At 37.6% G+C, this 26,924-nt stretch overlaps 1 long non-coding RNA gene across 1 annotated transcript in view; it reads left to right on the top strand.

Moving 5' to 3' along the window:
• LOC308561312 overlaps positions 1-20,877 on the top strand; it is a 28,488-nt gene extending 7,611 nt beyond the window's left edge. The window contains exons 2-3 of the long non-coding RNA XR_013999456.1: positions 12,192-12,357; positions 19,429-20,877. This is a non-coding gene — a long non-coding RNA (uncharacterized lncRNA). The remainder of the gene's footprint in view (positions 1-12,191; positions 12,358-19,428) is intronic.
• The last annotated feature ends 6,047 nt before the right edge of the window (positions 20,878-26,924 follow it).

Genomic DNA, 26,924 nt, shown 5'->3' with positions numbered 1-26,924 from the left:
CATACCTTGGTTGTAGGCTCAGCCCCAGTTGGGACATGAGCAGGAGGCAACCACTCTATGTCTCTCTCTCTCACATCAATGTTTCTCTCTCTCCCTCCCCCCTCCCTCTTCCACTCTCTGAAAATGCAATGGGGAAAATGTCCTTGAGTGAGGATTAAAAAAATAAAATATCAAAGCCAAAAATGCAAGACAAAGTGCGAATCTTAAAGGCAGCAAGAGAAAAGCAATCTGTTACCTACAAAGGAGCTCCCATAAGGCTGTCAGCTAATTTCTCATCAGAAACTCTACAGGCCAGAAGGGAATGGCATGAAATATTCAAGGTAATGCAAAGCAAGGATCTGAAACCAAGACTGCTCTATCCAGGAAGGCTATCCTTCAGAGTAGATGGTGAAGTAAAGAGCTTCCCAGACGAAAAAAGGCTAAAGGAGTTTATCACCACCAAACCAGCATTGCAAGAAATGTTAAAGGGACTGCTGTAATAAAAAATTGAAATATAAGGAGAAACATAGGCATAAAATATAAAATGGCAATAGATAAGTACCTATCATTAATAACCTTAAATATAAATGGGTTAAATATTCCAATCAAAACAGGGCAGCTGAATGGATAAGAAAATGACCCAAATATATGCTATCTACAAGAATCCTACCTCAGAACAAAATACTCCCACAGGCTGAAAAAAAAAACCCAACTCCTGGAGGACTTTAAAGGAAAAATCGACAGCAATAACAGTCATAGTAAGGGACTTTAACACCCCACTGACTTTACTGGATAGATCTTCCAGACAAAAAAATCAACAAGGAAACAATGACTCTAAATGACACAGTAGATCAGATGAATTTAATTGACATTTACAGAACATTTCACCCCAAAACTACAGAATATACATTCTCCTTAAGTGCACATGGGACATTCTCAAAGATAGACCACACGTTAGGACACAAAACAAGTCTTTACAAGTTCAAGAAGATTGAAATCATATTAAGCATCTTCTCGGACATTTACACCATGGAATACTGTGCTGCTGTAAAAAAGGATTCCTTACCCTTTCAGGCAGCATGGTGGTGCCTGGAGAGTATTACGCTAAGTGAAATAAATTTGCCAGTCAAAGAAAGACAAGTATCACACAATCTTACTCATTTGTGGAATCTAATGAACAAAATAAACTGATGAACCAAATAGATCCAGAGACATAGAAGCATGGGACATACTGACGAATCTCAGAGTGAAGGCAGGGGTGGGTGGGGAGAGAATAACCTAAGAACTTATATGCATATATCCATAAGCCATGGACACAGACAATAGTGCGGTGAAAGGCTGGAGGAGGAGGTGCAGCGTGGAGGGAATCAATGGGGGGGGGGGAGAAAGGGGATGTTTGTAATACTTTCAACAATAAAGATTTTTATGGATTTATAATGGATTTATAGCTTGGTACCAAAGATTTAAGAGGGGTCATGCTATAGGATATGATGCCTTTCCATCTGAATCTGGGACTACCTTTCTTTTTCCACTCTCAGTAGATTAACAAGAAATTCTGCACCTTTCCCAGGTTGTTACAGTTTAACCATACTTAACCGTTCTTCTAATACTCAACTGTTATCCCAAATAAGATTGCTTGGAAATTTCTCCTCAAAATATACATGTTCTGAAATGGATACCAGAAAACACCATTTTCCAAGCTTGGTGCATAATCATATGAATGGTAACTTTTTGAAGTTTATGTATTTGAAGTAATGAAAAAGAAAGTATGTTTTACCCACCATTGAGAAGTCAAGCTGTTTATTCTAACCCTCAGTATCCCTTGATATTCTTAAAAATTATTTAAAACTCCAAAGAGCTTTTGTTTATGTGAATTATATCCTCTGATGTTTACTGTATTAGAAGTTAAAACTGAAACACAAGAATATACAAGCTCATTTTATTAGCCAACAGAGTAATGACCCCATCCCGTGTCACACAGCCTCTGAAATAACTCTGTCTTACACCTGTGGAAGAGTAAGAGTGGAAAAGGCAAGTGATGTCTTAATATTATTATGAAAATAGGTTTGACCCTGCAGACCCCCTGGACCCCATTTTGGGAACTGCTGTTCTAACCTATATGGCTGCCTCTGATGATTCTGGATTAGCACAGTTTCTCTGCATGTGAATATGAGAATGTGATCTCTTTCTTTCCAGGGTTTAAGATCTACTACCATGCCAAAATAATTACAAGCTGCTGGATTTTCAAGTGAAACATTTGTGTGATACATGAGAAATGTTGGCTATCCTTGTCAAAATGAATAGGGAATATAGATATGGAAAAGTTTATGTAAAACATGACTATTTTACTACTAGTGCTTCCTCTAGAGGAAAGCTCTTCTACAACTGTAAAATGGCAAAAAAATCAAAAATCAATAGGTACAAAGAATTTAATATTGATCATACCAAGCATTTTAAAGAGTTTGGGAGGTGAGCAATAGGGAGGTGGCTTTCCCTACCATCATTTCTTAAGCTCCCAGCTATTATTCAGTAATGCATACTTACTATCTGAATTTGGGTAAAGCTAAACTTTTTTAACAGACACCAAACAGTATAGTTTAAAGAACACTGAAATTTGTTACTCCCTCACAAGGATTGCACAGGGTTAGCAATCCCAGTTATTAGACTATCTCTGCTCCATGAGGCCATCTAGGGACCCAGGTGCCTTTTATCTTACTGCTCTACCATCCACCTTGTTGTTAGTCTCAACTGTGTGCTTGAAGCTGGGTCAAAGGGCTCCATGATCTACCTTATAGGAAGTAAAAAGGAGCATGGGGGTTCAGAAGTCCTATGTCATAAGGCCCAGGCTCAAAGTTAACACACAAATTTCTGCCCCATTCTATTATGAGAATATAGTCATCTGACCTCATCAAGCTCCAAACAAGACTAAGAAATGTGCTCTCTGACTAGGCATGAGCCCAGCCACAACACTGTTACTGAAGAAGAAGGGCAGGGTGGATTTTGATAGACAGTTCACAGCATCCATCACAGCTTTATAGTCAATGATTTTTGCAATCAGCAAAGTGTTCTATTTCTCAGGCTTTAAAATGCAAGTTCCCAATCTGTAACTACCACATTCTTTAGGGCCTTGAGTAAATATGCTCATTGTGTCAGTTAAAAATTTTAAAAAGATCATAAGTTCTTTGACAATCCTAGCAGGTTCTCCCACATGAAAATGCTTGCTCTCTTAGAGTATTCTCTCTTAGCTTGAGCTTTCTAGAACCTACCCACCATTCTGTGAGAAGCCAAAGCCTCACAGAAAAGCTGTATGTTGGTTTTCTCATCAGCAGTACCAGCGAGCCCAGTCTTCAGTTCATCCCAGCCCAGATACCAGACAGGTGTGTGAAGATACCATCTTGGTAATAGATCTTCCAATCTCAGCTATTCCAATCCCCATCCATTCAAGTCACCAGCTGTTGGAATCAAACTATTTGAGGCTATGGACAACATAGAAAGAGACAAACAACCCCTTATATGCCCTATCCAAATTCCCAAACCATACAGTTTATGAGCATAATAAAATCGCTTGTTTGTTTTAAGGGTGGGGGAGCAATAGATATTCATGGCAATAGATAACTGGAACATACATTCCAAGCTGGATATTTAGATAAGCCCTCTTCTCAAACTTGCCACCGATAGAATTCTTCTGTAATAGTTAAATTCTCTAAACCGATCAATTACAAAGTTTACCTTTCATTATTCACCTCTTGAGTGAAAAAGAATATATGTCAGACTTCTGTAATCTTCATAGAACCTAATATACATGTAAAGGTCATTATGAGTAGAAAGTACTTGATGAGAACTTGTTTGATTGATAATTTTTATTTATTTATAATAAAGTACATATGTAACCATTTTTCATATTCATACATAGAGCTTATTAAAATGTGCCTCAAAAGATGTGCATGTTCTAATTAAAAATAACTGCTAGTTATAAGCACTTATAAAAACAACTTTAAACTGTCACTTTATAAAGATTCTTATGAAGGGTTTCCTATTAAAGATACTATTTTGGAAAAGAGTATTACAGTCATTTGCATATTTATTTTTATATGCTGGTAATTCACATGATCTGTGTATTGCTTTTACAGTTTAACTGTAAGCCTTTCACCAAATGAAATTTTATTTTTAAAGTATCTGAGCACCACACGCATACGTACGCAAGCAGTTTGAATGGTGTAAAATATAAGATCCACATTTCAGTTGCTTTACTGTGTTGCCTATAACAACTAGAGCTTCCTAAAGTTCTCCTTTATTAGAGCAAAATGTGGATGATTCAAATACCATGCTTCAGCTGCCTTCATCATTTGAATGAGATAAGCTCTCAGCAAGATGTATTCAAGAAACCATGATTCAAACTGTGTTATCCTGCTCTAAAGCAATCTGCTAAACATTTCTGAAGCAATTTAGACAGCTGTGACTTAGTTGCAAACAATGTGGACATTTACTCTATTGACTTGAAATTGAGGCTGCAGAGAAGATATTCAAGAGTTTTCTCATGAGTTCATTTGCCACACATAAAAAAACACTTCCTATTTTTTACGTGCTAAGAATGGAAATCTAAGAAGTATCTATATTAAAACAGAAAAAAAATGACTGACCTTATAAATTGGGTTTTTGTTAAAATATGTAGTATTGCAGATATAATGATATTACACCACCTACTGTAGATATAAACCATACTTTAAGGGCTTTTACTCAAAAGAATATGACATGCTTTTCATTTTGTTCCAAGTTATATTTGTCTTAGTACAAATTCTTCACAGATATTGAAATGGCTTACCTATATTATCAACATCCTCTTTTCACTTTTCTTATGCTGATAAAATCTGGTTTTGGAGCAAATAATTATTCACCTAAGAAATGCATTCCTTCCTGACTTGAAACACAATTCAAAAAATCTTTCTACTGAGACAGTTAATAAAATGTTACACTAGTCAACTATACTGTAATCTTTGATAGTGATCAAACCACATTAACATTTGAAATTCACTATGATATGTTCATCAATATGTGAATAAAGACCTAGAGGTTTATCAAAAGAGAAAATAAGTGCTCATTTTTTACTGTTTTTCAGTCAGTTATTTTTATAGATATTATTTAGGCTGTGACTATAATACATCAAAACTCACTATGGGAACATCATTCCTGTATAACTGTACAATGTCAAAATAGAGTTGTATTTGTTTAATATAACCAGTAGATGAGCTGGATTTTCTCATTTTCAACTTCTTGGTTTAGCATTATATGAATATAGTTAACAATAATAAAGCAAATAATTTCTTAGAGCCTGCTGATTATTTAACAGATTTTACATTACCTCAAATTTTCACTTTTGAGCTGTCTTTCTAAAACTATTAGCCTTCCAATGCATTTTTCTCCTCCCACTGTTTCATGATATTGAAACAGTGTTTCGTTAACAATTCTACTAATAGCAGCTCTGAATGAATCATTTTTTATTAGCCCCTGTTTTACTTGCCCTAAGTACCAAGTGAAAGTTGATCTCAATTGGGCCTTGCCCTATCACGTCAATGCTGAAAGAATTTAAATTCCTTAGCTGTAATGATCCAGTCAACTCATTTATTTTTCTTTGAAAAGAAAATGAAGCCAGAAGCTATAAAGACTTTCATGAAAAACAAAGCTGACTCAAAGTGTTAAAGATTTGATTTGTTATTTCTAGGCAGTTCATACAAGACATCCTTTCACCTAAGGCAGTGTTAATGGATGAAAGATAGGGTATTCCTGGGAAAGATTTGAAGTGTGATAGTCAGGATTTTCTACATATTCATCCCCTCTACACTTGCTGTGATATTGATGTGGTCTCTGATGGAGAATAGCATGTAGACAAATGGTAGTTATGTCTATAAGTGGCAAAATATGTTTTTCAATATACCATCATTTTTTCCCTGATATAGGATCCCTGCCCTCACTTACCTCCTTTACCACATGTAGTTAGAAATTTCTTGAAATAGATTGGTAAAGTAAGACATGTAGAATAAGGGTAATATCACACAGCTACTGCATCAATTCATTTTAGACACACACACACACAGGGTGTCCCCCAAAAATATATATACATTTTGTAAATGTATTTCAATAAATGCTGCCTTTATAATTATTCAAAGTGTGTATACATTTTTTGGGATACCCCGTGTGTGTGTGTGTGTGTGTGTGTGTGTGTGTGTGTGTGTGTGTACATGCTTTTTTCCCTTGATTGATTGATTGATTGATTTTAGAGAGAAATAGGAAGGGAGAAGGGAGAGAGAGAAACACTGATTTGTTGTCCACTTATTTGAGCATTCATTGGTTGATTCTTGTATGTACCTTGTCCAAGGATTAAACCCACAACCTTGACTCATTGGAACGATGCTCCAACGTACTGAGCTACCCGGCCAGGGCTATATATACTTTTTTAAAATTCTGTAATTCTTAGGTGATTTATACATAACCCATCCTAAGAGAACAACCCTAACATTAAAATTTTCAAAAGAAAAATCCATATTTTCCCCATAAATTACAGTCTTAAAATTTCTTCCTTTTGTCAGATCATACATTTTTCAATCAAATTTAAGTAGTTTTCCCCTTCAACTTTAAAAATAGAATATTTGTTTTTTACATTTAGAAATAGAAATAAGAGAAATAATTTTTAGACAGATGTATACATTAGAGTTAGATTATTTGGATGACTTATTCCACTCTCTCTGTCCAGCAATTGTCAGTTTGTTTACATGTAATCCAAATTTAATTTTCTTAAATATTAAGGGAGTGAGTTAGGGTCCCATTTGCTTCTTAATTTGAATTATCCTGTGGATATGATCAACATGATCAGCCAAAGTACAGAAAAGAAAGTTCTTGGTTTCAATTTCAGATGGGCAGTGTATTTAAGCTTTGAGCTCTAGCTTTAGTTCAAATTGCCCCTACAATTTTATTGTTAGTGTTTTTACCTGTGTTGCACTATTTTGTATTTCTCTGTCTGACAGTACTGGCATCTGTTTAATTGAACCACAAAGAGTAAAACAGTAAAGAACGAAGAGACAAGATGAAACAACAGTAGCACTTAGCGGTTAAATAAAACACAGGTTCAGTTTCATCTTCCTTTAGAGGACCTATACCAGCTCTAAGTTCCAGGTTAACTCCCTGAGACTGGAGTGAAGACTTTCTGCCCACCGGTTTGCCTTGATCAGTGTGCTTATGAGACCCAACCATCCCATACACCAGAATATAACTCGTATGTGTTATATATGTGTGTGTTTGCTTGCATCAAGTACATTTCTCATGTCAATACTTTATAATAATAAACATTTATGCCCAGTACTATTCTAGATGCTTTCTGTTTTATTCTCCCAACAATCCTATGAAGTAAGTACTACTAGTTCTTAATTTTACAGGTGAGAAAACAGGCTCAGAGGGGTTGAGTGAACCGCCCAAGGCTTCAAAGCTTAAGCGGCAGAAGAACCAAGACTCAAAGTTGTCTGGTTCCAGAACCTATGCTCTCAATGCTAACAACTCATTCATACAACTTTGAATACCAAAATCCATTTATTAATGGGTTGAGACAGAACACATGTACAGAAACTAAAGAAGAAGTGTGAGGCAATTACTGGCACAATAGGATTTGGGAAACCATTATATAGATTCCAGGCTCCCTCTGGGAATGTATTTTATTTGATCACTAGTCTATTCAAATCTGTGTAATAATTAAAATATAATAAAATTACATAGAGGAGTTAGGAGACTATTATTACTCTTTTATCCCTACCTTTTCATTTTAAACCATTTTCATAAGCAGGAATACCGTAAAGCAGGAATATCATATGCATGTTATACTGCTATGTAAAGGACATATAAAGGGCTTATTTTCATATCCCCAATGTACTACTTTTGAAATATGCTCTTTATTGTGGTGTTTTCCCTAATCATTTCTAATTATATTCACAAATCATTATTAGTAATGATACCCTACTTCCTTATTCAGTTAAACATTTTCATAATGTTCTTTATACAATTAAACATTAGTACAGGTACTTTGGATTACACAGTGTACTAAGGTCTTTAACACTATGTTTGAAACTATAAAAGAAAATTCAGAAATGATCTTGAAATTCTTCATGGAAAAACATACCACAAATAGGTTTAAGGAAAAGTGTTATGTGACAACCACCTATTCATTCAGTATTAACTGGCAATATTTTAATGGATCTGACACTAGATTTAGTTTATGACACAAGTTAAGAGCAACTTTCTGGTATTCAACTATTCTTACTCTGTACCTTTCTCAATTGACGTAACCTAATTTTAAAATTCAAACCAAGTATCCCTGGTTTGTTGTATCTCAGATGACAGGCAATAAATGACTACCAGTTCACAGCAATAATTGCATATCTTGTGTACATATTTAAGATTGACATATAGGAACAAGGGAAAAGACATCCTTACAGGTCAGTCTTTGGGGCACCTCCCTTAGTGATCACATCTGCTCTTCCAGCTTCTACTTACATCATTGAGAGAGAACTTCCAATCTAGAATTCTGGCTTTGACCTCTCTCATTAACTTCAGCCTCATATCTCCTATTAGCTACTGAATATTTTGGATATTTCCACTTGAATATTTAACATTCACTTCAAACTCAAATTATCTAGAGCCAAACACATCACCTTTCCCCCTTAAAATAATGTCCCTGTCAGGTTTCCTTATTTCTATGAAGAGTTTCTTCTTATATTTATCCAGGCCAAAAATAACTGAAGTTTTTTTAAAAATTTATCTTTATTGTTGAAAGTATTACAGATGATCCCCCTTTTCCCCCTAGTGATCCCCTCCACCCGGCATCCCCCACTCCCACCTCTCTACTGTCTCTCATCTCACTCATGGTCAATTGTCAAGTCTTGTCTGTATATTACTTCATTAGTGTTTCTTACATCCATCCTTTCCTCCCCCCCTAAGGTCACTTCTGTAGTCCAGGTCCCCAGTATATCTCATGAGCTCATAACATCCCATACAAAGTATTCTCTCAAATCACGGGATGTTTGGATGAGGAATTCCTACAAAACTGTCTCCACCATTTTCTGCTGCTGGAATCTACTTACTGTTATCAACACTAACACCAATTTCTTTCCTCGGTTCTCTCAAGCTCTTTTCTGATAGCTCTCCCCCCACCCCCACCCCCTCACCATTATTTGGAGCTACCAGCTACACCTGAATGCCTAGATTCCTTCTGTTTCTCTATTACAAATCTTGTAGCAGAGCCCACATCTCTGGCAGCACCATCTCTGACTTGGAATTCTAACTTAACCTTGGATCCCTTAACCTAACTTAACCTTACGCCTTCTGAATTACTAAAGTGAGCCATGGTCTCAGAGGTAGGTTATTCTCTCCTCACCCACAAGTCCCCATCCCCAAACCTAACTTCAGTCTTCTCTTCCTAATCATAAGGGAGATGAGTGACATATACTCAAGTTCACCCAGAGCCCCAGTTGGCCAACAAACTACGGAATTCCATTTGGCATTTAACATGAATAGTAAAATCACTTGCATGTTTAGTGATGACCAGTGGACTATACTCCCTATCTCAGTCAAAGCTTTACCATAATGTGTCTCTGCTCTGGAATTATACTTTCAGCATTCTGCTGCTACAGCATAAAAGATGAAGGATGACTATGTGACACACCCATGAATATATAGTATTTAGATAAGCTTCAAAGTATGTGAATTAACCAGTAATTCTGACCCATTTTTACCCTTCTATAAAGCATACAAGAATGCAAGAGAAAGAAAAATGATATTATCATAGAAATGATCTTAAATCTCTAAGAAAGAAAGTGCTGTTAGCAAACTTTAAAAGCACACATATATCTAGTAAGAAATTACTTGGTAAGTCCAGGGAAGTGAAAGCTTCTGACATACCAGACCCAGGGATCAGCAAGCCTTTCTCTGTTTCTCGGGCCTTGCTTTCCTCTGCTTCTCCTGACATGACAGCTCTGGTCTCTTCTGGATTGGTTCTCTCCCCATGGCGGAGAAAATGCCACCAACAGCTTCTGACTTGGCACTTAACATGAATAGTGAAATCACTTGCATGCTTCAGGCTCCACACTTGGAACTTGTGATCTAAAAGCAGCATAGGGATATTCCTCCCTCTTCTAACTCTAGCAGAAAAGTAAGGGGGCCTTTGACTGCTCTGGGACAGGCCTATGCCCATTCCTGAACCAATATGATTGGCCCCTTCAGACCAACGGAATAGGGGAGGAATTGTCTGAAGGAACTAGAAGGAAACAGACACAAACTGTAGTTCCCATGGTCCATTGCATCTCCTGTATTGTGATTGTCTTTTTAGTTCTCTGTCTTCTCTACGGCTTTGTGAGAACCTTGAGGGCAAAGACTGCGCCTTATTAATTTTGTATCCACCCAGCCAAGAACACCACTTGGCATATAGTAGTCCTTCAGTAAACATTTGCTGAAGAAAGAAAAAAGCAAATCCAGGCAAAGGGTGTCAAGAAGAGAGGGCTGGGAGCCCATGACAAAACTGAGCAATAGTATAAAGTACCAGGAATAAATAGTAGCACTATGGCCACTAAGCCAGCCTTAGGTTTGGGAATTTTATACAGTTCTGGTGGAGGCAGGATCTTATTGCAATGTGATCAATTCACGCTGAATAAATATGTGATTGACGTATAAACTTATGTGCATAGCAAGCAAATACTTATCAGCAGAAATTTCCTGAAAAGTCTCTTTTAACTTGTTTAATCTTGTTAAAATTTTTATAAAGTCGTATTTCAAAATGTGTTTTAGGATGATGAACTGTAAACCACTATAAGAAATCAGTTTGCCCCAAATGATAATGGGCAATTTTAGATTCAGAATGGCTAGAAAACTATAAGAGCATATAGACAAGTCTCAGTTTTTTCAACCCTTTCCCAAAGCATGAGCTTGGATGGGACAATGCCATAAGAGAATTGTGCCCAAAAGAGATGAAAATAAAAGTAGCCTGCATCAAGTTCAGAATTGTTTAGGAAATAGTGTGAGATCATGTGTGAGGGAGACTGCGGGGTTAGAATTATTGTATTCAGGTTTAAGTGTGTGAAGAGATAAGAAACATACAGTGGAGAATTAGCCACAGGATCAGTTTTGAGAAAAGCTGGTTTTGAGACAAACGGAGTTAACCTTGAAGAAGAAATCATTTGTTGAAGAGGTGAGCAGACAAAATACAGTGTTATGAAAAGAGTAAAGGTGAAACAAGTGAACAGTTTGTTTTAAAGGAATTCATTTACACTCAAATTTTGAGTAATAGCTCTATTCTAAAATATATAGACTACCCCTGCATTTGTGAAAGTACTGTACTTTCTGACTCGGTTGTCAAGTATTAAAAAGGTAAGGTGTGCTGAGCTTACTTACATACAGGATGTTATCCGATCCTATGTGATGTTACTGAGGGCAAACGTATCATATCATTCTCATCTTTATGTTCCTGGCACCTAAGAAAGCTCACATGAAAAAACCCGAAAGACACTCAGTAGATGTTTATTGAATGAGAGAGTCCTTAACTTCTATAGTGCTTGACAATTTTCAAAGAAGTTCCCTATACATGATTTCATATAATCTCATAATAACCCTTCAGGGTATTTATAACACATTTTTCAGATGAGAAAACAGATTCAAAAAAGGAATATAATGTCCCAAGCCACAAAGATTTGAATCCAAACCTTCCTTCTGGGTTAGTAGAATCACAATGTTGCCTTTCCACACCCAGAGACATAGAGACAGGTAGAGGATATCTATTTTTTGTCCGTTCACCTCCTTTATGGGACTAAAAGCTGCCGTTCACAGTATTCGACTCCTCTGGTCACTGGGGTAGGAAAGTGATCTATTTCCAGCCAATAATAGTACTCTGACCACAGCATTTGACAGAGGTGAGGGACGATCCATGTCATGTCACTCTGAGCCCTTCTCCAGGATTTTTCAATTTAGAGATAAAAAGGGTTATTGCCCTTTGAAATCACAGAGCCTGAAGGATATAAAAGTGGGTGTGCTCGTGTCCATAGAGAAAAACTATGCAGTTGTTGGAGAAAATGAAGCAAGTTGACCGTGAGATGGAGTTGTATAGAGCCCCTGGACTGGTCATGCCTGATGGGTCAGCTCCATCCTAGATGTGTTGAACCATATGAAATTTCCATTTTTTGTAGGTCAAAATGGTTAAATATCATCATTTTCATTTGGTTCAACCAAATATACAAGTTAAAGGACAACAAATCAATCTTATCCAGAACCTTATGAGATTTTTCCAGCCTAACTCATTCTTGTGATAAATGGGGAAATGAAGGCCCAGAGACTTCAGCAGACTTTCTCAAGGTCAGTACTAATGTCAAATAATGCAAGTTTTTGAATTTCAGTCCAGGGCTCTTTCCTTTAAGCATAATGATAGTCCAATATTTTAAATTAGTCATTTTCATATTGGTAAACCAGTTGCTTTTCACTGTTTTGTTTTTAACTTTAGATTTTATTCCCTGTTAAGTGTAGGGAAATATACTGTTATAACTCAAAGCAGGCAAATTTATTTGTTATAAACTTTTCCAGGAAAAAGTTTAGTCTAGGATTTGACTAAAACCATGAACTTTAAAACCAAAAGAAATAATCTGGTACAAGTTAAACACATGGTAATTTTTTTAAAGAACAGTTTATTGATTTTTAGAGAGAGAGGGAGAGAGAGAAACATCAGTGTGAGAGCACAACATTGATCCACTGCCTCCTGTATGCACCCCAACCGGGGATGGTGCCTGCGCAACCTCTTGGTGATGCCCAACCAACTGAGCCACATCAGCCAGGGCAACACATGGTAATTTTTAAGGCAAAATTCACATATGCAAAATTCTGACTACCTTTTTCTTTTTTTTCTTAAGTAGATCTTTCAAAAGAACTCAAACTTTAGTGTGTATAAGAAACACCAGGACTTGCTTTTTTATTTTTTGCTATTATTTTTTTAATCCTCAGCTGAGCATATTTTTTCCATTGCTTTTCAGAGAGAGTGGAAGGGGGGGGGAGAAAGAGAGAGAGAGAGAGAGAGAGACATCGATGCAAGAGAGACCATCGATGCATTGGTGGCCTCCTGCACTCGACTGGACTGGGGCCTCAGGTGGAGCCTGCAATCGAGGTACATGCCCTTGACCAGAATCGCACCTGAGACCCTTAAGTCCGAGGGCCAAGGCTCCAACCACTGAGCCAAACCAGCTAGAGCAGGACTTGCTTTTTAAACGTACAGATTCCTGAGTCCCACACCACACCACTGAATCAAAGTATCTGGGAGGTGGGTCTAGGCCTGCTCATTCCAGCAAGCTTACTGAATTTTAAGCAGTAGGGCCCAACCTATTGCCTTTCTCAGGGATTCTGTCACTCAAGGGGAGAGTGCTGAGAACACATCCCTATAAAATCACTATAATGCCACAGTTACCAATGGGGCTGTGATTTATCAGGCAGGTGTGTGGGGCCAATTCATCAGTTCCCATTAATTAGGCTATCACCTACTCATATACTAATGTGTACCCTGCTAAAATATTTGACCTAATCAACACAAACATTTCTAATGAACAGCCAAGTATTCCGACCTCAGACCCCACATATCTTCAACCAAGCTCATTTTTATTGGTTTCTCCAAATCTGCTTTTCCTTCTACATTATCTACTTCAGTGAATGACACTACAAGCCACCTAATTGGTTAAACCAGAAACCGTGGAATTGTCCTCACTTCTGTGTTTTGCTTCGCATCTAATTAGACTCCTAGTCATGTCTCACCTACTTTTCAAACATCTCTCAGATTAGTTTTCTTCTCATAATTCTCATTTCCATTGCCTCAGGGTCTTAGATGCTTGTCATCTCTTCTGAGCTTTTGAAATAGCCTCCTAACAGGCTTTTCTGTCGGTAGCCTCACTTTTCCCATAATCCATCGTTCACATTGCCATTTGAAGTACATTTCTAAAACATAAATCAGATTTTGCCACTTCTTCTTACCTGCCAGATAAAGTCTAACCCATTTGCATGATATACAAGGCCCTTTGTGATCTGGTTTAACTTTTCTGAGTAATAATCTCTTGCTCTTCCTGCCTTTGGTGTCTACCCCACTGGACATTCACACTCTGTGCTCACTTCCCATCCCCTGTTAAACCTCTGTGACTCTACCCTTGTGTGGGCATAGTCACGGAGGCCTCTTATCTCTTAGAGTACTTCATACAGCCTTCTATAATAGCACTTATAATTGTCCTATAATTATTTTGTTAACATGCTTATTCAACTGGGCTGCAAACTTCTGGAAGGCAAGAAATTCATAGTATTTATCTTTGTATCAGCAGCATCTGACATATAGAATTTCCTGACTCATAGTAGGTCAGTGAAGGAACAAATACATGATTGAGTTGAGGTCCAATTACGATATGTGCAAAATACTTTGCTTTTTATCTTGACTAACAAAGTATGTTGAATGTAATCTCAAAGAGCATTTTTATATTTGTATTTGGGGGTAAATATTAGCTTTATCCAATCTCGTTTTTTTCAAAAGTCTGAAAATTATAAGCCAAAGCTCATGATTCAAATCCAATAGTTTTAGATTTCATTGAACGATCAAATATCACATTATTTTCATCATGTTAAAATGGTCCTACAATACTATCTTGTTAGTGTTTATTAACTGTAAAATTTGGGGTTTTCATAAAATGTTTTGAAAACTGCTAAAGCCTAACTCACACCAAACCAAGGACTCCCTGTGAACATAAGCAAAATTGTGCCACTGTTATCTATGCAGAAAAGACACATTGACTTATTCTATAATTTATCCATTCTCAGCAGGAAGCAAAAACCAGAAGAGTCTCTCTAACTAGCTCATGTCAGCGTTAACCTGATATTCTAAGCCCATCTCTTGAAAAGTTTGAAAAAGAAAATTAAGGGGAAAAGAAATATTATTTCCCTGTACTACAGGTATTTGCAATATGGTTTACTTCTGTAAGTATTAAGCTGACTCTTCCCCATGCATTTCTAATTTCTCATCCAGCTTTACCTAGTGTCATTGCTCTGCACGGCTCGTGTAGATCCTATAGGTCAAGAAATGAGATAAGTAAAATGGGAAAAGAATGAAACAGCCAATTTAGGAAGAGTCAGTTTTACATTAAAGAGCCGGCATGATAGATATGTCTGCACATTTGCAAGAGATTAAGTTCCCTTTGAGACAATAGGAAGCAGGCATTAACATAAATGTAATGAATTGTAAAATAAATCTTAAGTTAGAAAAGAGAGCATATTACAAAGGAAAGAACATACAGGACTGTGGGAAAGGAAAAACATGCTGCTAAGTATACACCAAAAATTGGGTAATGGTCATCACAGGTATTTAGGAGAAGGAGAATCCCAGCACTGACCTAGGGTAGCTCAAGAGGCCATATCTCAAAAAAAATCCTGAATACACCATCCAAAAAATATACTGTTTATTTTTATTTAATTTAATTAATTAATTTATTTTTAGGAACATGGAATAATTCTTTAGGCTTCACTAGAATCTCCAGCACTGCTGTCGTCTTTTCCCACCAGTTCTTCATGTTTTCTCTAAAAGGTTACACTAAACTTAAACTTGCATCCATACCATGGTCCCAAACCTGTGTAAGTGAATTTTGCCCCTCTCTCTCCGCACTGGTTTGAAAATTTGAGAGACTTGTTTCTCAGCTGCTGGGAGTCTCTTCTTTGCCTTTTCTGTGAGCTGATTAAGAGATAGGTTTGTATTGGATCCAACAAGATCCTACCGTCCTTCCAAGCTGCTTCTCCTTGTCTTTTCTTCATGAAGCACAGCAGGCACCTCAGACTAGATCTGGACGGTTGCTGGGTATAATAAACACCCCGTGTCCTCCTTCCACTAAGCACTGTAAGATAAACATTGTAATCTTTGCCAGCCACTCACTAGCTGGGCTATAAAGCCCTTTTGTTTGTATTCAGAAACATGGTGAAGTATTTACTTTCTTAGCCGTGGCTAACTTGGCCACGAGCATCTTTAAAGCAGCCTGCCATCACAGAAGTTGTCAGTTTTTATAGAACTGAGCAGCACAGTAGAAAAATTTACAAAGTTACACGTTTAGAACAGAAAATGTGACAGCCGTTTTAATGATTAATACATCTGCTGTCTGAAAACATTGCCGTTTATGGCCTGACTTCAAGTTGCCGGGTAAGCCTGTTTTATCTTGTTTTGTAATCAGTGCACGTAGCTTCTGCTGGTCACTGTCCTGTTATTAAAGGACTTTATCTTTCCTGTAATTCCATCTTCTCTCTCTTTTTTATTTTTTTTGACTTGAGAACTTAGGCTCTAAGATCTCCACATCTTTTTAGTTCTCATGTCAACTTCGGTTCTAAGATCTCCGCATTGTTCTTCAAGTGGTGGCTGTCGGAATTAGCATGTGTCCTGCGAGAGGCTCCACCAGCACTGAACACAGAGAAGCTGGCCTGAGGGCCCTTGCGGACCAGAGGCCAGTTCACAGGTCATGGAAGAATGCAGTGCTCGTGCATGCTCAGTTGATCACCTTCTTTGACCCTATATATTTTTCTGACACGCTTTTATATAGTCAGAGCCCCTTTCTGACTCTCTGATTTTTGGTTTGTCATTGTTGTTTTGTGTTGTACCTGCCCCCACTCACTATTTTCTTTGTTTCTAACACTTCTCTAATTGTCCAAGGTCATTTTGAATTCTGATGTTGCCTTACGGTTAATGGCTATCTACTATCAGATGCTTGGGAGCATCACTTCTATCCTTTCACCCAGATCCACACGAGGCTCACAAAAACTTACTAATATACCAGGAAATGTCAAGGGGAAAAATCTAAAGGGGAATTTCACTCACAATGCAATAAACTACATAAAATACCTAGAATAATCTTAAGAAGGATGTGTAAGACCCATATAAAGAAAAATACAAAACTTTTGAGCTATAAAATAATTTTTCCTTATAGCTGAGGAATACTAAGCATTCATCCAGAAAGCATTGTGTTTGAGTGAGCTTAGCAGATGAACGCTGGAGCCTGAGCTTGTGCTCCCGGTGGAGGAACAGTTGTTGGGAAGCCGCAGCAACTTTGTGACTTTTTGCTCTCTAACTACACAAAATCAAGGGTGCTTGGAGGTTATCACACCACCTGCAACCCAAATTACAATAGAAACACTGATAAGAGTGAGCATTTGGTCAGGTTGCAGTGTTTCTTGTAGGCACTAGTTTCTAGTTTCACTTTGTGAGAAAATATAGGCATTTTAGTTCACAAATTAAAAATCATTGCAAACTCTCATTGATAGATTTTAAATGTGCTTACTTAAGGCCAATATTATTTGGCTTTAAAAAATTACACTTAAAATAGGTAACAAATTGGACATTTGAGCTTCACCTTACTTAGTTGTTTTTTTATTTGTTTTTTTTTTAAAACCTTCACATGGCTCCCTTTTTACATAATAAAATTAAAACCTCTGGGGTATCCTGAACTGAGAAATGAATTTTTGAGATAGCTTAGATTTCTCCATTCGTTCAAAAAACTTAAAATTTATAACCATTCTAGGTGAAAATTTTCCTTAAGACTATTATATATGTTCCTTGGTCTGTGAACAGAATAGTTAGTGTAAAACTTAACTTCCATTTGATGTCACAGGTACAAAAGAACACTGGGGAATAAGGGGCTTTTTCTATGCAAATTCTGGTTCTGCCAATTAACTAGTGCTCACTTTGGACAAGTCAGCCTTTCTGAGCCTTGGATTACACACAACCTGAGCTACTTACGTCTCCAGGTTGTTGTGAATACACGACAGAGAAAGTCAGAGTGTAGATTATACATCATTAAATGTAGAAGTATTGCTTTAAGTTGAATTTGGGATTCAAAAGCGGAAAAAAACTAATTTTTTTTTGATTGATTGTGTGCCAGGTTCTTCACCTGTTGTCTCCTTCAGTGTTTGTAACAACCTTTCAAATGATTATTATTCCCATTTTATAGATAACTTATTAAATCTCAGAGTGGTTAAGTAACTTGTGCTTTATAACAATGATGAGAGAATGAGAATGAAGTGGATAAATCAGTGTCCAGAAGGATAGCTTGAATTTGCTGAGATTTAAACAGTCTTTTTCACTGTCAGTTCATTGTTTTGCTTTTAATTTTTAGGTTTTTATTGTTGTTGTTTTGTTGTTTTGTGTGTTTTTTTGGTATCAACAGAGGAAGTGTATAGCTAGATATTTCTTATTTTTTCTCATTTTTAAAATTTTATTTTTATTATTGAAAGTATTACAGATGTCCTCCCCTTTCTCCCCACTCCCGCCCCCTCCCCAGGCCTTCACTGCACAATTGTCTATGTTCAGGGGTTATGCATATATGCATATAAGTTCTTTGATTAATCTCTTCCCACACTCCCCCCCCCCCACCCCTTCCCTCTGAGAATCCTCAGTCTGTTGCATGCTTCCATGTCTCTGGATCTATTTTGTTTGTCAGTTTATTTTGTGATATTTCTTGTTATTACAGAATTAATACTCATTTCAAAAGTGTGATCATAATATTATGGTTATTAAATTTTTTAAAAGAGTCCTGTTATGAACTGAATGTTTGTGACCCCCAAAATTGATACGTTAAAATCCTACCTTCAGCCCCCAAGTGATGGTAATAAAAATGGGGATTTTGGGAGATAATTAGAGTCAGATGAGGCCATGATGGTGAAGCCCTCATGATGGGACTAGTAGTGCCCTTATAAGAGGAGAGAGCTTGCTTTCTCTCTGTTCTTTACCGTATGAGGATACAACTAGACCTGAAAGAGGGCCCTCACCAGAACCTGACTGTGCTGGCACCCTGATCTCAGACTTTCCAGCCTTCAGAACCATAAGAAATAAATTTCTGTTGGTTATAAACTACCCAGTTAATGGTATTTTCTTATTGCAGCATAAGCTGATTAAGACAAATTCTTTCTTTCAGAGATACATTCTAGAATATTTACAAAGGAACAGCTATGAATTCTGGAATTTGTTTTTACAATTACTTGGAGTTGAAGGGGATTGAATGTGGGTTGGAGTTATAGATAAAACAAAGTTAGCAGGAGTTAATAAATTTTGAAACTGGGTGATGAGACCAGATTCTACATCCCTTTGATTCCAAAGTCCACATACTGTTTTATCAGGTGGGACACCCAAACACCATAAATTTCAATGCCGTTTTCCCTGGGTCTTCTCTAAATGAAGTAAAGTTGTGATTTTTGAAAACCACCTCTTACGGTGCATTCTTCCTGTCTTCTGAATTTTTATGAACCCCCTGTAAAGGAGCCAGACCTTGGAAAAGAAAATAGAAAGTGTATGTTTTCCCTTTGGGCAACACTAATAGCTCAGGCCACTCTGAGTACTGATTGATATGGTCCAAATTCATGCAATGCTTCCTTTGTTTGTAGGTGCAGAGACTTATCCTCAGCCGAAGCCACGAAGTTACTGCTGAGGCTTAGCTGAAACTAGAGGTGATTCCAAAAGTGTTCAAGTGGCCATTTGTGGGAGTGTTCTACTTTAGGTAGCGAGCTGCCATTGCGACCAGAGAAATGTCCTGTACTGAACTTCCTATTGGGTCTCAAATCTGAATTGGAAATTGTCCACTCACCCGTAAGTGGGTTTATCATGAAGGGACTGAAGCTTAAGCTTCAGGGTGCACCAGCTGTCCCGCTGCTTCCGAGACCGCAGCAGCATGGTTGTGTCATAAATTCAGAGAGCACCTTACTGTAGTCCCTGCCAAGAAAACTTGAATTGTCCTGAAATCTTACAGATGATTAATGCTAACAACTTGATATTTTCCAAATGTGACAATAGTCTTAAATATGACTTTGGGAGTAGTGAGCTGTGAAGCTGAAAGAAAATTATCTAATCCGTCAGTAATAGAAAAAAAAAAAAAATTGATCAGCCAATCTAGAAAAAGATGAATTCTTTTTCAATTCCTTCTATAGAAAGTATTATAAAATCATTATCACTTAAAGATGTTAACAGAGGATATACTGAAAAATATATAGATTATGTGATCATATAATTAGTAAAAAATATTTTTATTTTTCTGGATTTGGGGATCTTTGTGGTATTTGCCAGCTTTTCAAAATTTGTAATTAGTTGTAGTTTCTTTTCTAATTCTACAGGAATATTCATTAGGGCTAGCCACAGGACTGGCTTCGAGAACTGATTTTTTAGTATACATACCCACCCATCCAGTAACTCCAGCTGTCCTTGGTGGGGTGGGACACATGCCCTGCCATCTTGATGAGATTTATGGTAGCTCCTCTCTATAAGTTTTCCCCTTAGCAGAGGCCATCTGTTCAGACTCCAGTCTTCCATTCCTAGAAATCCTGGGCACTGTGTCATGGTCCCTCATACCTGGAGCACAAAAGACTCTCAGAGAACCTGGATCCATGACGTCTCTTCCCAGGACACAGGTGCATTCAGCACGGATTCTCACAAACTCGGAACTACGTGATAATCATTGGTAGACTGTACTTAATGCTAAGTAAGTTTCGAGTATAGTAACTATTTTTTGAATTGAAAGTGAGGGAAAACAGTTGGAAAATTCTGTGTGCCTATGAGGATTATGAAAATAAATACTAAAAATCTGAAGTGTCCTGAAAAATCCAGAAAATATGTAATTAAAAAGCAGTTTGAGTTAAAGGGGTTAAGAGTACAAATTGACAGTTATAAAATAGTCACAAGGATGTCAAGTACAGCATAGGGAATATAGTCAAAATATTATAATAACTTTGTAGGGTGCCAGATGGGTACTAGACTCGTCGGGGTGGTCACTTCATGAGGTATATAAATGTCTAATCACTGTGTTGTATACCTGAAATTAATACAATATTGCGTGTCAACTGTAATTGAAAAATAAAAAAAAAATTATTTAAAAAATAAAAAAGTAGTTTGTTGGTATTTTAAATGACCCGGATTGTTATGCATTTAAAATCTGCTCAGCTGCCCTTCACACACGCTCTCTTCCCTGATGTCACGCTAGCAGTCATCATGTCTTGCTGCGCGCTGGCTCACAGCAGAGCTGGTGGTCTTGCGAGTGAGCCTGGTACCAGGCCGTCTGGGTGGAAACTGCAGGTCTGTTACACAAGGGCACGAACCCTGGGCAAGTTCTTTAACTCTTCTTTTCTTTGATCTCCTCCTATATGAAACGGTGGATAACAACATATCTACCTCAGGAGGTTGTCCTGGGTTTCAGTTAACTAAAACTGCTTGGAATATAAAAGGTGCTCAACAATGTTTGTTATTGTCATTATCTTTCTCATGGGTTATTTCAAATCTGTTTAGGATTTAAAAACCAGATAATTGAGCCCGTCTGAACTCCAAATAAGATAAAATTAAATGGTCTTTGAGTGGACGGCTAACCAGCTAGGCCATGCGGAGAGTGTCTGAGGAACAGCGCAGCTGACTTGTTCAGGTAGGAAAAAGCTTTAATGAGGCCTCAGTCCTGTTGAGAAGGGCTGCTTACCTGCCTGACCTGCTGCTTCTGATCTGCAGAATCTTGACTCTGATTACTGGTCTAGACAGAGAATTTTAAAGTTATGTAAAAGTATCCCCTTAACTCAGGTCCTTATCATGACAACAAAAACATGAGGTGTAAATGGCTCCGCCTGAGGTGGAAGAATACAGCTTGGAGTAGCTCTGGTAAACATAATAATACTCTGGACGCACTTGCCTATTCTGCGCGGTTCTGTTGTTGGTCTCTGACATCCCGTGCTCGGGAACTGGTGACACCTTGGTCAGCAGGGGATAAAGGAAATGTCTTTGCCCCATTCGGTTGAACCTTCTTCCATCAGCCTGGCGTGCACAAGCTTCTGCAGGGCTTTCATTCATTCCGCCAGCTCCCCCTCCTTGTTTTTCCAGAAGAGATCCATGCGACGCCGAGATTCCCAGGGCCCTGTTGGCCTCGGCCTTATTCTGAGACAAGGGTTTTGTCTCTGGGGTGAAAGTGAGCGGAGATTATGATGCTTAGCACATAACAGTCTCTCAATAAATATTTATTAAACAAATGGATAATTGCTCTAGTTTTCAGTGGGAAGAGAATGATGCACACATGGCCTAGAAAAGCTCCCTGCAGTTACTCAGAGAGCGCTGACCCTAAAATGTTGTGTTTTTATGCCACACCGTCAAACACCATTCTGGCTTCTCCAGCCAGCACTTGTATCGTTTAATTCAAACATGTAACCACCCATGTATGAGGCTATATATACACAAACTGTGTGACACTTATTCTGTTGGGTCAGAGGTATTTTTTGTTTGGTTTGACTGGATGGGTCACATTGTTCAGTAACAAGTTGCAGGTTGTAGTTTGTTAAGCATATTAAATCTGATTAAGTTGAATTTTTTATTTATTTTGCTTAAAATTCTGAACTTTTATTTGTTTAGGGTTAATTTTTTCTCACAGGTGCACTAGCATCAAGTGCACTAATAGAGATGTTTTCATTAAATTTCCTCTGCTAGAGGTTATAATAAACAACTGATTTCAAAAAAGATAGCAGTTAAGAAATAAGTGACCTACAATCAGCACTATTTTTAAAACAAACTTAGTTTGCCCTGAGTGAAAAAATTTAAAATTTAGCTGCTCCATCTAGTGGTGAACTGTTATATGACTTTAGTGAAGACATTTTAGGTTTTTGTGTTGATTTTACTCAGATTTTGTTGTAGTTAGTAGAAAAAGGTATTTCATAGACTATCTTATTTTGCCACTTAAATTAACAGAAAATTATTCCACATAAGAAGAATTGTCACTCCTTAATGAATCTAAATAGACTTAAAGACATTTGCTAGCCAACTCAAAGTTCAAATAAGTATTTCTTCAGTCTGTCTAGGAACTAGCACCAACACTGATATTTATATCCACACCTATATTTTTAATCCACATATAATCCTGAAAATATAAAAAAAGTAGACCACATAACTTAATAAGGCCTGAAAAGTGCTTTGAGTTGTGTGAAAAATATCAGTCTTTTAAAAAGATATTTAGAAATCAAGATTGCATGTGTTCCTGAAGGAAATAAATTGTGGCTAACAAGGGCTCTAGGTCAGGCTACTTGGGTTCAAATTCGCTGTGAGGCCTCTGTCTCGGTTTCTCCATCTAAAAAATGAAACTAATACTGCCCCTCTCATAGAATTGTGAGGTTAAATTAGATATTACATGGAAAGCACTTGGAGCCATGTCTGATGTAAAATAAGTGCTCAAACATTTTTTCCTAGTACCATTACTGACGTTTTGCATAGTCCTGGTTTCTTGATGTTGACTTGGAATGCAGTTGAACTGTGCCAAGGTCAGGCGTCCATTCGGCAAGCCATTGGGAATCGCTTGCGTCCCTGCCCAGGGAAGTGCTCCCGCTCTGGGAGGGACTCTTCATTGCAACATCTTAAGCGTAACCCAAGTACATTCTCTAACATTATTTACGTGGTCAGTCATTTCCCTTTCCAAATTCAGCTTTTTCTGCCAGAATTTGAACACTCAACTGGAAAGCAGAGATGTTGTGCTTGTTCCTGGGCATGACCAAAACCTGTTAATTGTCTCCTCAGAGGACATGGAGGGACAGATTCCATGAAGCTATTTGCATACATATTCCAGGGGGAAAAGTGCACCGATTGACCATATTAGACTACATTTTCTTTCATCCTTAGAAAGGTGTCTGCCATGAAAATACCCCCTCTTCCAGGATCTAATCACAGATTTCTTTAAAAACATGGACTGTGGAGCCAGAAGTACCTAGTTGTAAATCTTAGCTTTGCCATTTAATAGTAGAGTAACCTAAACAAATTATTGATCTCTGTGGGCCCTTGTTGATTCATGTGTAAAAAGAAAACCATAGAATCTCCCTTAAAAGTTGTTCTGCAAACTAAATGAATATGCATGAAGCACTTAGAATAGTGCCTGGTATGTAGTAAGTGATATATAAGAGCTAGTTGTGACAGTTATTATTTGTGAACAATCATTATTCTATGCATCATGAAATGTATTTTTCTAGAAATTTCAAATTCAACATAATCTAAGACTTATTCTTTCACTTTCGCCTTTTGTGACACTTTTCCATATACTCTCTTCTCGACTCTAGTCTTGAATTTTCTTTGCCTCTCCCCAGTCTTCTATTTCTAATGTTTCTTCTTAGATAGTATTGTCTATTCCAGAAACTCTTTTTCCCTGTTAATACATTTTTCTTTAAACCTTTTACTTCTTACCAGAAAATTACACAAGGATACAAACTATGTTTATTTTTTACATATTTATGATACCTTGCACAGAGCTTGATCCACAGTAGGTTCCCAATAAACATTCATGAATAAAATATATGGAAAAACCTGGTTACAATTGTACCTGAAGTTTGTGATTGCCTCAGAAAAGAATACCCACTATTATAATTATTGTCATTTACTTAGTATCTATTAAAGGCTAAGCACTATACTAAGAGTTTTTTATGTAGCATGATCTCATTAAATGACATCAATTTTGGGGGTAAATCTTATTAGTTTTATTTTACAAATTAAGAAGCTGAGTATCAGAAAATATAAATTACTTGTTCAAAGTAATTGGTCACTGTTAACGGCCAAAGCCTCTTCTCCTGAAAGAGCCCCCATTGGTTATTGGACAACTCCATTTATTCCTCCTAGTATGTCGGTTCAGGATGGGACCACATTTCTTTTGTTTACTATCTCCTGCAGGTAAGTGCCCTTCCTGAACTTCCACAGAGAATTACACATTTGAGAGGTTGTAAATTCAAATATTCCAGCTGCCATACAGAGAGCAAAATTTATTCTGTGAGGGTGTGGGCTGTATCCGGAAGATCAGATCTGACTTAACTCCAGCCCTATACTGTCAGACAGAAAAACCAACCCAGTGTTGACAAACACTCTACTTTTTAAAGAGCATCTGGAAATCTTGAATTTTGTGTATAACCTTTAAATTCAAAACATGAATTTTAAATGTTGGCCCGAAGTTTAAAAGAACACTGTGCAGGCCAAAACAAAACAGGCCTATGGTCCACATGTAGCCTTGGGCATCCTTTTGCAACCTCTGACCTCTACACTAAAAACAGCCAAGTTCCTGATTTCTCTGCTTTGCAACTAAGCCCCAAGCCCAATGACATGCACTGGTATAAGCTGTAAATATCTGTCCCTGGCCTGGGGGCTACGTGACCAATACCGGGAACCACAGCTCATTTATCTGCAAACAGATCGCTGTGTGGAATTTTTAAATGTTTTTCTCTTTTACCTGTTTCTCTTTTTCTTCTTTTGGATGCTGGCTGGGACTGGGAGTCTGATAATTCCTATCTGCAAACCAACTTAACCATGTTCTTGACTTGTAATACCTCCCTCATCTATGAGGTTCCCAAGTAAATATTCTTAAATTTTAATGATCTGTGAAGAAAAACAATTGTTCATTGTAATTCATTTGATGGGGTGAGAGACTACATAGAAATAACTGAGCTTCTTAGAAGGTTAAAAAAAAGAAAAGAAAGAACTCCATTGAGGAAGAAAGGGAGAGGGGGGATAGACCAGCTCCTGGTTCTAGTCACCTCAAATTAGTTGGATTCTAAATTCTTGCCTCTGTTCCCGACCTTTCTTTGAAGCTACCTAGTCCTCTAACTGTCCAGGCTGCAGTCCAAGCTCCTTGAGTGCAGGGATTTTGTCTGTCTCGTTACATCAGTACCCCCAGCTCTAGCACAATGCCTTAACCCAAAGTAGGGGCTCAATAATACAGGGTGGGACAAAAGTAGGTTCACAGTTGTGAGTACCTGAAGCACAGAGTTTATTCTTGTATTATTATTTATTAATTTTTGTATTATTTTCTATACAAACAACAGTAAACTTAATTTTGCCACACCCTATATTTGTTAATTGACTCCTGGATGTTTAACTTGTATATCACTCTGTTACCCCATATGTACTCTGTCCAAATCTAGTGTGTCTCAAAATCATCTCCTTTCTGAACAGGGATGTTTCTATGAATGGACTTATTATTTTTTCATTAACACATGCTTGGAAGCATTGAGACATGTTTGAAAGCCATCCCCCCCCCACCTCTCTGCCTCATTTCCCACCTCCTGTCAATCACCAAGACCTGTGAATCTTCTGTCAATATGTCTGTCCTTTCCTTCTCCCTCCATATCACTCTTGCCCAAGCCCTTGTTACCCCTTGCAACCCAGGACTATTACAAGACTCACTTAACTCTTCTCAGATCTTGTCTTCCCCTCCCTAATTTATTCTGTTTATCACAGGAAAACACATTTTTGAGGACTTCAGCCTCTTACTAAAAAGGCTTTGTGCTTTCCCATTGTCTATCACTAAATTCAAACAGCTCTTCATTGTAGACCAGCCACAATTCATTCACACCTACCACACCAGTCTTAATTTCCATTGTGCCTTTACCCAAACCCTCTGTTTCAGTCAGAATGTCTCCATTGGCAGGGCCTGAAAAGGCCAAGCTCAGACTTTCTTTTTCTTTTCTATTTATGGTATTTTCTTAGCTTCTTCTAGTTAAATAAACCTTACCCCAGATTTCTGTTCTATACTAGGTTTTTGGTGAGATAAATGTTTGTCTTTCTTTCCTCCCTTCCCCGCCGCCCAATATGAATTTCCCTGACACTCTACCACACTCACTATATCATGAACATGGAATGCATTTCATATATTGTTTTGTAAAGAGGTCGTAGCGTATTGTAGTCCAATTTATAAACTCTGGAGCCAGGCAGCTCACTTCAAATCCTGGTACTACCACTCATCCTGGTGACTTCAGTTGGGTTACTAAACCTCTCTGTGCCCTCATTACTTCTACTCTACATTCAAGATAAAAATAATGCCTACCTGCCAAGATTGCTAAGAGTATTAAATGAATCATTGCATGTAAAACAATGTCTCACACAAGGTGAGCAGTAAATAATA

The sequence above is a fragment of the Miniopterus schreibersii genome (assembly GCF_964146895.1).
Source record: "Miniopterus schreibersii genome assembly, chromosome: 8".
In the NCBI taxonomy this organism is placed as follows: Eukaryota; Metazoa; Chordata; class Mammalia; order Chiroptera; family Miniopteridae; genus Miniopterus; species Miniopterus schreibersii.
This window is presented reverse-complemented; position numbering and strand designations above follow the sequence as displayed.